The sequence below is a fragment of the Coregonus lavaretus genome (assembly GCF_964263955.1).
Source record: "Coregonus lavaretus genome assembly, chromosome: 20".
In the NCBI taxonomy this organism is placed as follows: Eukaryota; Metazoa; Chordata; class Actinopteri; order Salmoniformes; family Salmonidae; genus Coregonus; species Coregonus lavaretus.
In genome coordinates, this window is record NC_140007.1 from 7,449,579 (window position 1) to 7,461,871 (window position 12,293).

At 42.7% G+C, this 12,293-nt stretch overlaps 1 pseudogene across 1 annotated transcript in view; it reads right to left on the bottom strand.

Moving 5' to 3' along the window:
* Positions 1-7,766, bottom strand: part of LOC311147592 (intraflagellar transport protein 122 homolog) — a 33,169-nt pseudogene extending 25,403 nt beyond the window's left edge. Inside the window, exons 1-5 of the transcript in view lie at positions 7,521-7,766; positions 4,398-4,570; positions 2,324-2,460; positions 1,828-2,025; positions 52-180 (exon numbers count right to left, since the gene is read on the bottom strand). The product of the transcript in view is annotated as an intraflagellar transport protein 122 homolog (transcript). The remainder of the gene's footprint in view (positions 1-51; positions 181-1,827; positions 2,026-2,323; positions 2,461-4,397; positions 4,571-7,520) is intronic.
* Between the last annotated feature and the right edge of the window lie 4,527 nt (positions 7,767-12,293).

The window sequence follows — 12,293 nt, forward strand, 5'->3', positions numbered from 1 at the left end:
TAGCATTGCAGAGAAAAAGTGTGTTTCCGTGCGAGTACATTCTCGTCTGACCTTCTTAGCAGTGAAAGTCAAGCCCTTCCAGGGCATCAGTGGCCAGATGCTGTCAGTCACACCCAGACAGGAGATCTGATAGACCTCCTTGAACATCCTCCTCTCCAGATACTGGTAAATAGGAGCCAACTGGGGAGAAGAGATGGGAAGGGAAGGGGAAACCAATTCAACAAACAATAAGAAACGTAGAAAGAGAGAACAATGTAGCAGTGGTACCATTAACACTTCAATGAAAATACAGCGCGACAGTGATCCTGTTGTTTGAGCCCCGTCTAAGACAATGTGGAGATGTCAGCAAGGTAGCACTTAATGCGCTCTCGTGTGAGTCGCTAGTATTAATATAATATCAAATATATAAAAGAAACCTACATTGATATTACTTTCATGTACTCTATGGGTGATCACAGATACTTTTTCCACAAGTAAAAAATAACTGATCTATGAATTTATCCCAACGAGATATGTCGCATCAATTGGCCCAGCGTCGTCCGGGTTTGGCCGGTGTAGGCCGTCATTGTAAATAAGAATTTGTTCTTAACTGACTTGCCTAGTTAAATAAAGGTAAAATTAAAAAAATTAAAAATCAACAATTGATCTGACAGCATGACATCTATTGCGTTTACATCAGTCGCATCTTATCACATTTATAAACACAGGGTCGCTACAATTATTGTTATTTGTGGTTGTAAAAATTATTTAGAGTTAATTCAATGAGGGGCAAGGGTCATGTGAAAATATTTTTTTATCGCACCTCGAGTGCTCCCCCCCCCCCTTAACTGTCCCTTAATATAGCTTTCTAATCTTACTATCCAGATGTTTCATTCTCATTCAATGCTCTGTGAAGATAAAAGTCTGATTGTATTTGACACAGCCCAGTCAGAGGTTAGACAGTCATACCAGGGAAACCATCAGCCTCAGTGGTGAAGCTGTAACAGGGCTTTTAGAGACAGATCTAAAGCACCTCTGTCACAGTTAGCTCTAGACCCAGAGACACAAACCAGGGAGGAAACCACCAGAGACATCCAGCCAGGTTCCACAATGCTGTGGTGGTAACCTCTCACTCTTCCCTGTCTCACTTAGGCTGTCTAATGGCTGAGGAGGCGGGGGAGAGACTCTGAGACAGAGCCCCTAAAGGAACACAGATACAGCTGGAGCCTTTAAGACGGATAGGCAGGAACATCTGGAGGACCACTGGGTCTAAGCGTCCCTCTCTGGCCTCTCTCTGGGGTGTTTTAGAGCAGCGATGCAGTGCTAAACGCTAATTCACTGGGTTTCCATCATCTTAATAGCATGCTAATGTCTTTTGGCGGGGTCTTTCACAATCTGTCACCAATGCATTAGTGTAATTTACATGAGCCGAAGTCGCTGCAGGTTAGTGTTATTGACTCAGGCCAAATAGTTTGTGTTGCACAGGAGGTTGGTGGCACCTTAATTGAGGAGGATGGGCTCATAGTAATGGCTGGAACAGATTAAATTAAATGGTATCGAACTCATCCATTCACTCCGTTCCAGACGTTATTATGAGCCATCCTCCCCTCAGCAGCCTCCTGTGTTGTGTTGGTATAGCGCTTTAGGGAGTTGTTTGTCACCAAGTGTTTGAGAAAAGCCTGAAGCCAAAAGCAAATCCCTAGAAAATAGTTATTAATCAAAGTATTTAGTCTAAAAACAGCTATATTTAACTGTACAAATACTATGACCATCTACTACCATAGTGTAAATGTGTGTCTGGGGGTAGTAGGGGATATAGTATGATTTTGTACTGGGTATAAGTCTCACCTGACACAGGATGATGTGCTCTGAGCAGACCATGAGCAGGTTGCACTCAAACTTCCTGCAGATCTTCTCCTTGATGCGGTAGTACATGTCGGAGGATTCGTCAGAAATCGTAGATGAGGATCTTCTCAGGCAGCTGGATGGCCAGGCGGTTCCTGTTGATAGCTATCTTCTTAACCAGCTCTCTGCACTTAATCCTCACTGGGCATGGAGAGCAGGTATAGTAAGCACAGGAAGTCCAGTCAAAAAATAACCCCTAGCCCTAGCTTCACTTAACTCCTACACCTTTAGTGTTTACAGATCTGAAGGGACTGGATAGATCTGACATATGGGCAGGACTCTACATAGCCTTCCAATGTACTTCTTCAGGGACCTTCTGCCATATTGCTTACACCCATCCATTTCCATCAGATCTGCTGACACAGAAGATGTAAAGGAGCTAAGGGAAGTACAATGTACAGGCATTGAGAAGTACACTGCACTGTTTAAGTCAATCCACCTTTCTGTTCAGTGATGAGGTGCTGGACGATGACGTTGTCATGCTGTCTCTGTAGGCGTAGCGGTCTTTGTACAGGCCGTGCACCGTGCTGAAGATGAGTTGGAAGAAGGCTATGGTCCGTCCTGGAAGCCTAACACCTACACAGAAGACAAAGAGAGAACAATGGAGCAGTGTTTCCCATTAACACTTCCATGAAAATACAGCGCAACATAGTGTTCCTGTTGTTTGAGCCCGGTCTAAGACAATGTGGAGATGTCAGCAAGGCCTCGCCTGGTTCACCAACTAGAGTTCAATGTGTCAAATAGGAGGGCCTGTTGTCTGGACCTCTCGCAGTCTCTATGGGGGTGCCACAGGGTTCAATTCTCGGGCCGACTCTATTCTCTGTGTATATCAATGATGTCGCTCTTGCTGCTGGTGACTCTCAGATCCACCTCTATGCAGACGACACCTTTTTGTATACATTTGGCCCTTCATTGGACACTGTGTTAACAAACCTACAAACGATCTTCAATGCCATACAACACTCCTTCCGTGGCCTCCAACTGCTCTGAAACGCTAGTAAAACTAAATGCATGCTCTTCAATCGAACGCTGCTTGCACCCGCCTGCCCGACTAGAATCACTACTCTCGGCGGCTCTGACTTAGAATATGTGGACAACTACAAATACCTAGGTGTCTGGTTAGACTGTAAACTCTCCTTCCAGACTCACATTAAGCATCTCCAATCCAAAGTTAAATCTAGAATCGGCTTCCTATTTCGCAACAAAGCCTCCTTCACTCATGCTGCTAAACATGCCCTCATAAAACTGACTATCCTACCGATCCTTGACTTCGGCGATGTAATTTACAAAATAGCTTCCAACACTCTACTCAGCAAATTGGATGTAGTCTATCACAGTGCCATCCGTTTTGTCACCAAAGCCCCATATACTACCCACCATTGTGACCTGTACGCTCTCGTTGGCTGGCCCTCACTACATATTTGTCGCCAAACCCACTGGCTCCAGGTCATCTATAAATCCCTTCTAGGCAAATCCCCGCCTTATCTTAGCTCATTGGTCACCATAGCAACACCCACCCCTAGTATGCGTTCCAGCAGGTATATCTCACTGGTCATCCCCAAAGCCAACACCTCCTTTGGTCGCCATTCCTTCCAGTTCTTTGCTGCAAATGACTGGAACGAACTGCAAATATCTCTGAAGCTGGAGACACTTATCTCCCACACTAACTTTAAGCATCAGTTGTCAGAGCAGCTTACCGATCACTGCACCTGTACACAGCCCATCTGTAATTAGCCCACCCAACTACCTCATCCCCATATTGTTATTTACATTGTTATTTATTTTGCTAATTTGCACCCCAGTATCTCTATTTGCACATCATCTTCTGCACATCTATCACTCCAGTGTTAATACTAAATTATAATTGTCATTATTTTGCACTATGGCCTATTTATTGCCTTACCTCCACAACATACTACATTTGCACACACTGTATATAGATTTTCTATTGTGTTATTGACTGTACTTTTTGTTTATCCCATATGTAACTCTGTGTTGTTGTTTTTTTCTGCACTGCTTTGCTTTATCTTGGCCAGGTCACAGTTGTAAATGAGAACTTGTTCTCAACTGGCTTACCTGGTTAAATAAAGGTGGAATTATTATTTGTTTAAATAAAAGGTAGCACCTAATGCTCTGTCGTGTGAGTCGCTAGTATTAATATAATGTAAATATATCAAATAAACCTACATTGATATTAGTTTCATATGGGTGATCACAGACACTTTTTCCACAAGTTAAAAATAACGGATCTGTGAATTTATCCCAACGTGATATGTCGCATCAACACTTGATCTGACAGCATGACATCTACAGCGTTTACGTCAGTCGCATCTTATCATTTCCGTTCCACGTTCTTCACAGCATGTCTCAGCACCATGTCAGCTCTGTTTTAAATTACAGCGTTCCAATACAGTTCCCTTCAGACACACGCACATACACTCTCTCTCATACACTCTCACACATTTATTCTAATGTACACACACACACACACACAGTCACTAAAAGAGACCCACCATATAGACTCCACAGGTCCACACCAAGGAGCTCTGTTCCCCGATGGTGCAGAGCCGCACCCAGTCTTTGGTGTAGAGGGAGGCCTGCTTGTCCAAGCCGCCCATCACAATGTACTCCCCCTTGGAGTCATAGGTCAGCAGGAGTCATAAATCAGAGTTCTGTCCTTCCCAATCTGAGAAAGACAGAGGAACAGACATTGAAATAACAAGGAAGTCTACTTCATATTACAGTTTTTCCCAATTGCTAAAACACAATTTTGCAAACTAGGCTGGTTTTATCAAAATACTTAACACAATTCACAAAACCACACACCCAAACTGCAAAATACCTCATACAGTGGGGAGAACAAGTATTTGATACACTGCCGATTTTGCAGGTTTTCCTACTTACAAAGCATGTAGAGGTCTGTAATTTTTATCATAGGTACACTTCAACTGTGACACACTGTCCACACACTCAATCAAACAGACTCCAACCTCTCCACAATGGCCAAGACCAGAGAGATGTGTAAGGACATCAGGGATAAAATTGTAGACCTGCACAAGGCTGGGATGGGCTACAGGACAATAGGCAAGCAGCTTGGTGAGAAGGCAACAACTGTTGGTGCAATTATTAGAAAATAGAAGAAGTTCAAGATGACGGTCATCTGCCAGGCGTCGGCTGAAGTGGTGTAAAGCTCGCCGCCATTGGACTCTGGAGTGATGAATCACACTTCACCATCTGGCAGTCCGACGGACGAATATGAGTTTGGCAGATGCCAGGAGAACGCTACCTGCCCCAATGCGTAGTGCCAACTGTAAAGTTTGGTGGAGGAGGAATAATGGTCTGGGGCTGGTTTTCATGATTCGGGCTAGGCCCCTTAGTTTCAGTGAAGGGAAATCTTAACGCTATAGCATACAATGACATTCTAGATGATTCTGTGCTTCCAACTTTGTGGCAACAGTTTGGGGAAGGCCCTTTCCTGTTTCAGCATGACAATGCCCCCGTGCACAAGGCGAGGTCCATACAGAAATGGTTTGTCGAGATCGGTATGGAAGAACTTGACTGGCCTGCACAGAGCCCTGACCTCAACCCCATCGAAGACCTTTGGGATGAATTGGAACGCCGACTGCGAGCCAGGCCTAATTGCCCAACATCAGTGCCCGACCTCACTAATGCTCTTGTGGCTAAATGGAAGCAAGTCCCTTCAGCAATGTTCAACATCTAATGGAAAACCCTTCCCAGAAGAGTGCAGGCTGTTATAGCAGCAAAGGGGGGACCAACTCCATCTTAATGCCCATGATTTTGGAATGAGATGTTCGGCGAGCAGGTGTCCACATACTTTTGGTCATGTAGTGTATTTAAAAAACAACTTGAGTAACACTAACAATTTGATATCAATGAGATGGGCACATGTAGTAGTTACAGAAAATCTAATATATACAGTGCATTCGGAAAGTATTCAGACCCCTTCCCTTTTTCCACTTTTCGTTACATTACAGCCTTATTCTAAAACGGATGAAATTATTATTATTACTCCAAGGAGTCTTAACATGTTCTCATAGAGCTGATGTTTTGATGAGCCTCCATGAAATGCGCAGCCACCGGGTTTCTCTGGCCATGAGTCCTGATATTAATCCTGTGTTCTGCTATCCTTGTTTTCAGAGCTAATTTCCTTTTTTCCTACATAGCATACATTTCCTACATTTCCTACAGTGCTCAAGACGTGCCAGTATTTTTTAATGATATGGTTGAACTGTTTGCCAAGTGGCGAGTATTGAAGGTTGCATTGAACTCGCTGGTCAGGGGGGTGGGGTGGTTTGGGCGTGAGGCTGTCATCCTGTGTCGTATCTTTGTATCAGGAATATGGCATCATTTGAAATGTGGTCTCACCCATTAAAACAACAGGGAAGTTTCTCTCATATTTATGGACCACAGAGTGGGCCAAGGCTTTCTCCAGACCATGACCTAGTGGACACATCAAAGTCTACAGTCCTTAGCAATCCCGTTAAGCGCCTGACCAAATAGATGGAAAAACACATACACACTCTCTTGTTTCTAAATGGGCTCTATTGTTCTGGCACTTGAAGTCCATTGACGCAACGTCATATCAGTTCCCGACTGTGCATCTGTTTCTCCTCTGAAAAATAACCGCCTGACAGTCCATTTTCTGCCCTGAAATAAAACCATTTTGGACAACCTCCCTTTTTTTATTACACATTATTCCTAGCATGGTAATCAAACCAGCATGTTCACTGAAACCGATGAACAGCCCAGTGACAACACATGGAACTAAGGTTTCATGGCAGGGTAATGAAACAGTTCATTTTTTCTATAATTACAGTATTACCCACGGGGATATGGGGGAGGAGTAGTGAGGGGATCATTATTAAACGCTAAACAGGATCACCTCCAGTCCAGTGTTATGGTTTTGATAGCGCCTGACAGGCTGATTGCATACAGGCCTTAAAGGCCTAGTGAAGTGTTATCAATACATTATGGTGGCCTGTGGTTTATGTGTTATCGCTCGTCGCCACAGCAACGGGGAAGCGTGATAACACCCAGGCCATTGACCAATCACCGGTGCCCACTTGGGAGCAGAGCCTCAACCTGTTGTCGTAACATAGGCCTCTTGATCTGTACATAACGACCATGGAGTTTATTGCTGTGCTACACACTGATATACTTTGGATTGTCAATCGTCAGAGTATTTTCCATGATACTTTCTATGAAGCAAATTTGCATTTTTTTCACCATTGCATTTTTTACTAGATATGCTATGTTAGACAAGTAGCCTATCTATTAATTTGCTGTGGAAACAAACCCTAAATGTTATCTAATATGTAACCAATATCCAGATGGGCCAGTAGAAGGCAAAAACATTTACTACATTTTAGACCAGGGGTGGGCAAACTTTTTGGCTTGAGGGCCACACAGATTTTTTTGGGGTCGATTTATTTTTCAAAATCAATTTGCGAGCCAGATAAAGCGCAGTTATTTGAAAATATATAGGTCCGTTATCATTTTTACATACTTTCTATCAAGTTTTAGATGTTCAAGGGTGGCCTGGGGTGGGTCATTGGGCTCATCACACCAACATGAGTCTTTCCCTGAGTTTTGATGTTACCTCCCTTCCTTCATGCAGTGGTCTTGGTCGGAGAACACTCCCTGCAGCAGGGGCTCCCTTCCTCCTCTCCCTGCATGCCTCTCTTTCTCCAGCTGCCTGCCCAGCCCCAGGCGCTCCACCCTGCTGCTGCAGCTCTGGTCTGGCTGTAGGGGGCGTCAGTGAGCAGGCACAGGGGCTCTGGCATGCTGCTGTCAACATCCACTGCCTCACAGAACTGCATCCACTTCCACCAGTCCCTGTCAGAGCTCGCCTGGTCAAACATTGACACCTGCTGGCTGTCTATAGCAAATACATTGGACTTCTGCTCTTCTATACTTTCACTACCTTGCTTTTGTTTCACAATGATTGTGAACTGGCAGCTTATTAAAAGGCTCCATACAAAGATGACATATCGTTTAGAAAAATGTATAATTGTTGCTTTGATGCAGCTGAACCTTTACTCTTGAAGACAAAGCACACTCTTTTAAAATGAGGTTAATCACACAGCAAACAATAAACACTCATATTCTTGAAAAGAAAACCGTCAAAACTGATCACCACTGTTTGGAATCACATTCCCATAGAGTAGGAGGAGAGTGACTTGGAGGGCTTGCATACGATGGACCAGATAGGAGAGGAGGTCTCTCTATCTTCACCTTCTAAATCTCTGTTCTTGTTCCTGATGCTCACCACCCCGTCCATCATGCCCAGGGCCAGGTACTGACTGTCGTTAGTCCACCTGGGGTCAAAAGGATTATGGCAATCCTGACCATAAAAGAATATAACAATAGAAGAAAAGAACAACAAATACTCAGTACTCACCCACATGTTATCTTGCTGCTGACTTTGTGCTTGGATTAATCAAATGGCCACCCGGACTATTTGCATTGACCCCCCCCCCCCCCTTTGTTTTTACACTGCTGCTACTCGCTGTTTATTATCTATACATAGTCACTTTACCCCTACCTACATGTACAAATTACCTTGACTAACCACTACCACCAAACATTGACTCGGTACCGGTACCCCCTGTATATAGCCTCATTATGTTTTACTTAGTTTATTTAGTAAATATTTTCTTAACTCCATTTTCTTAAAACTGCATTGTTGGTTAAGGGCTTGTAAGTAAGCATTTCACGGTTGATCTACACCGGTTGTATTCGGCGCATGTGACAAATACAATTTTCTTTGATTTGATTTGATACAGATTTCTGCTCTGGGGACCACAGACCTGGAGAGAGAGAAACAAATGATACTATAAATGATATGGTGGTGTTCCACTTCTGACTAGATGTGTTCAACACCTCTTTAACCCCTTCCCTATAGAAGTGAGCATGTCGAGGACAGGACAACCCCAGTGTAATAATCACCAAAGTCCCCAGAAGAGCAGGAGCATCTTTACCCATTTACATTTACATTTAACATTTTTACATCACACAGCAAACAATAAACACTCATATTCTTGAAAAGAAAACCGTCAAAACTGATCACCACTGTTTGGAATCACATTCCCATAGAGTAGGAGGAGAGTGACTTGGAGGGCTTGCATACGATGGACCAGATAGGAGAGGAGGTCTCTCTATCTTCACCTTCTAAATCTCTGTTCTTGTTCCTGATGCTCACCACCCCGTGTACATGTACATATTACCTCAATTACCTCGACTAACCTGTACCCCCGCACATTGACTCGGTACTGGTAACCCCTGTATATAGCCTCGTTATTGTTATTTTATTGTGTTACTTTTTTTTCTTAACACTTACCTTCCTGTTCAAGTGAGCACAGCACAACAAGGTGAGTCCAATAATGTATTGTCTGCTCAGGGTTGCCAGGTCAAGTTAACATTTCTAACCCAAAAGACCACACAAAAGGCCTGAAAACTAGCTCAATTGTTTTTTTTTACAGCAAGAGAGGAGTTGCCATATCTATACAATAAACAATTTTTTTCCATAACGTTATCGAGCCAATTAAGAAGGAATATCAATATTGTAACTTGTAGCGACGTTAGATGCAAAATGTGGGTTTCCTCAAAATAATAAATATTACAAGCTATGACATGACATAATAAAGGAATTTGAATATGTGACAAGAGAAAATATAATTTGCCCTTATTAAACTCGGCAGATCATTTTCCCATCAATGGATGTCGATTTAACTCACTTGACTGCTATGATTAAGCAATAAGGCACAAGGGGTATGGTATATGGCCAATATACCATGGCTAAGGGCTGTTCTCAAGCACGACGCAACGCGTAGTGCCTGGATACAGCCGTTAGCCGTGGTATATTGGCCATATACCACAACCCCCCGGGGTGCCTTATTGCTATTATCAACTGGTTACCAACATAGTTAGAACAGTAAAAAGTAATGTTTTGTCATTCCCGTGGTATATGGTCTGATATACAATGGCTTTCAGCCAATCAGCATTCAGTGCTTGAACCAGGTTTATAATTGTAATAAATCCTGTTTGCTCATGTGCATAACTATAGATAAATCCGACAGGAGAGTTTGAGTGATGAAAGTTGGACAGAGGATCTTGAAATCTCTGAGCAAGAAACACTTGGATGAACATAAAAAAACTCATGTCAGGCTAATTTCTGGCAATTGTGCTGTTATTATATGCCAAATGTTAAGACTACAAACCATTATAAATGGTCCATTTGTGAAATTGAGTTGTAATTTCAATAGGCATAGGCTACAGACTTGGGTTTATGATTATAATTACATTTTGATATACACAACCAGTCAAAAGTTTGGACACACCTACTCATTCAAGGGTTTTTCTATATTTTTACTATTTTGTACATTGTAGAATAATAGTGAAGACATCAAAACTATGAAATAACACATATGGAATCATGTAGCAGCCCAAATGTGTTAAACAAATCAAAATATATTTTATATTTGAGATTCTTCAAATAGCCACCCTTTGCCTTGATGACAGCTTTGCACACTCTTGGCATTCTCTCAACCAGCGTTATGAGGTAGTCACCTGGAATGCATTTCAATTAACAGGTGTGCCTTCTTAAAAGTTAATTTGTGGAATTTATTTCCTTCTTAATGCGTTTGAGCCAATCAGTTGTGTTGTGACATACAGAAGATAGCCCTATTTGGTAAAAGACCAAGTCCATATTATGGCAAGAACAGCTCAAATAAGCAAAGAGAAACGACAGTCCATCATTACTTTAAGACATGAAGGTCAGTCAATACGGTGCAGTTCAAGTGCAGTTGCAAAAACCATCAAGTGCTTTGATGAAACTGGCTCTCATGAGGACCGCCACAGGAATGGAAGACCCTGAGTTACCTCTGCTGCAGAGGATATGTTAATTAGAGTTACCAGCCTCAGAAATTGCAGCCCAAATAAATGCTTCACAAAGTTCAAGTCACAGACACATCTCTCAGGTCACAAATCTAGCTGCTGTGATTGCACACTGTGGTATTTCACCCAATAGATATGGGAGTTTATCAAAATTGGATTTGTTTTCTAATTCTTTGTGTGTCTGTGTAATCTAAGGGAAATATGTGTCTCTAATATGGTCATACATTTGGCAGGAGGTTAGGAAGTGCAGCTACGTTTCCACCTCATTTTGTGGGCAGTGTGCACATAGCCTGTCTTCTCTTGAGAGTCAGGTCTGCCTACAGCGACCTTTCTCAATAGCAAGGCTATGCTCACTGAGTCTGTATATAGTCAAAGCTTTCCTTAATTTTGGGTCAGTCACAGTGGTCAGGTATTCTGCCACTGTGTACTCTCTGTATAGGGCCAAATAGCATTCTAGTTTGCTCTGTTTTTTTGTTAATTCTTTCCAATGTGTCAAGTAATTATCTTTTTGTTTTCTCATGATTTGGTTGGGTCTAATTGTGTTGCTGTCCTGGAGCTCTGTGGGGTCTGTTTGTGTTTGTGAACAGAGCCCCAGGACCAGCTTGCTTAGAGGATTCTCCAGGTTCATCTCTCTGTAGGTGATGGCTTTGTTATGGAAGGTTTGGGAATCGCTTCCTTTTAGGTGGTTGTTGAATTTAACGTCTCTTTTCTGGATTTTGATCATTAGCGGCTATCGGCTTAATTCTGCTCTGCATGCATTATTTAGTGTTTTACGATGTACTCTGAGGATATTTTTGCAGAATTCTGCATGCAGAGTCTCAATTTGGTGTTTGTCCCATTTAGTGAATTATTGGTTGGTGAGCGGACCCCAGACCTCACAACCATAAAGGGCAATGTTTTCTATAACTGAGTCAAGTATTTTTAGCCAGATCCTAATTGGTTTGTTGGATTTTATGTTCTTTTTGATGGCATAGAAGGCCCTTCTTGCCTTGTCTCTCAGATTGTTCACAGCTTTGTGGAAGTTACCTGTGGCGCTGATGTTTAGGCCAAGGTATGTATAGTTTTTTGTGCGCTCTAGGGCAACGGTGTCTAGATGGAATTTGTATTTGTGGTCCTGGCAACTGGACCTTTTTTAGAACACCATTATTTCGGTATTACTGAGATTTACTGTCAGGGCCCAGGTCTGACAGAATCTGTGCAGAAGATCTAGGTGCTGCTGTAGGCCATCCTTGGTTGGGGAGAGAATCACCAGATAATCAGCAAACAGTAGGAATTTGACTTCAGATTCTAGTAGGGTGACTGTTGTAGTGCCCTCACCAATTCGTTGATCTATATGTTGAAGAGGGTGGGGGTTAAGGTGCATCCCTGTCTCACCCCACAGCCCCGTGGAAAGAAATGTGTGTGTTTTTTGCCAATTTTAACAGCACACTTATTGTTTGTGTACATGGATTTTATAATGCCGTATGTTTTTCCCCCAACACCACTTTCCATCA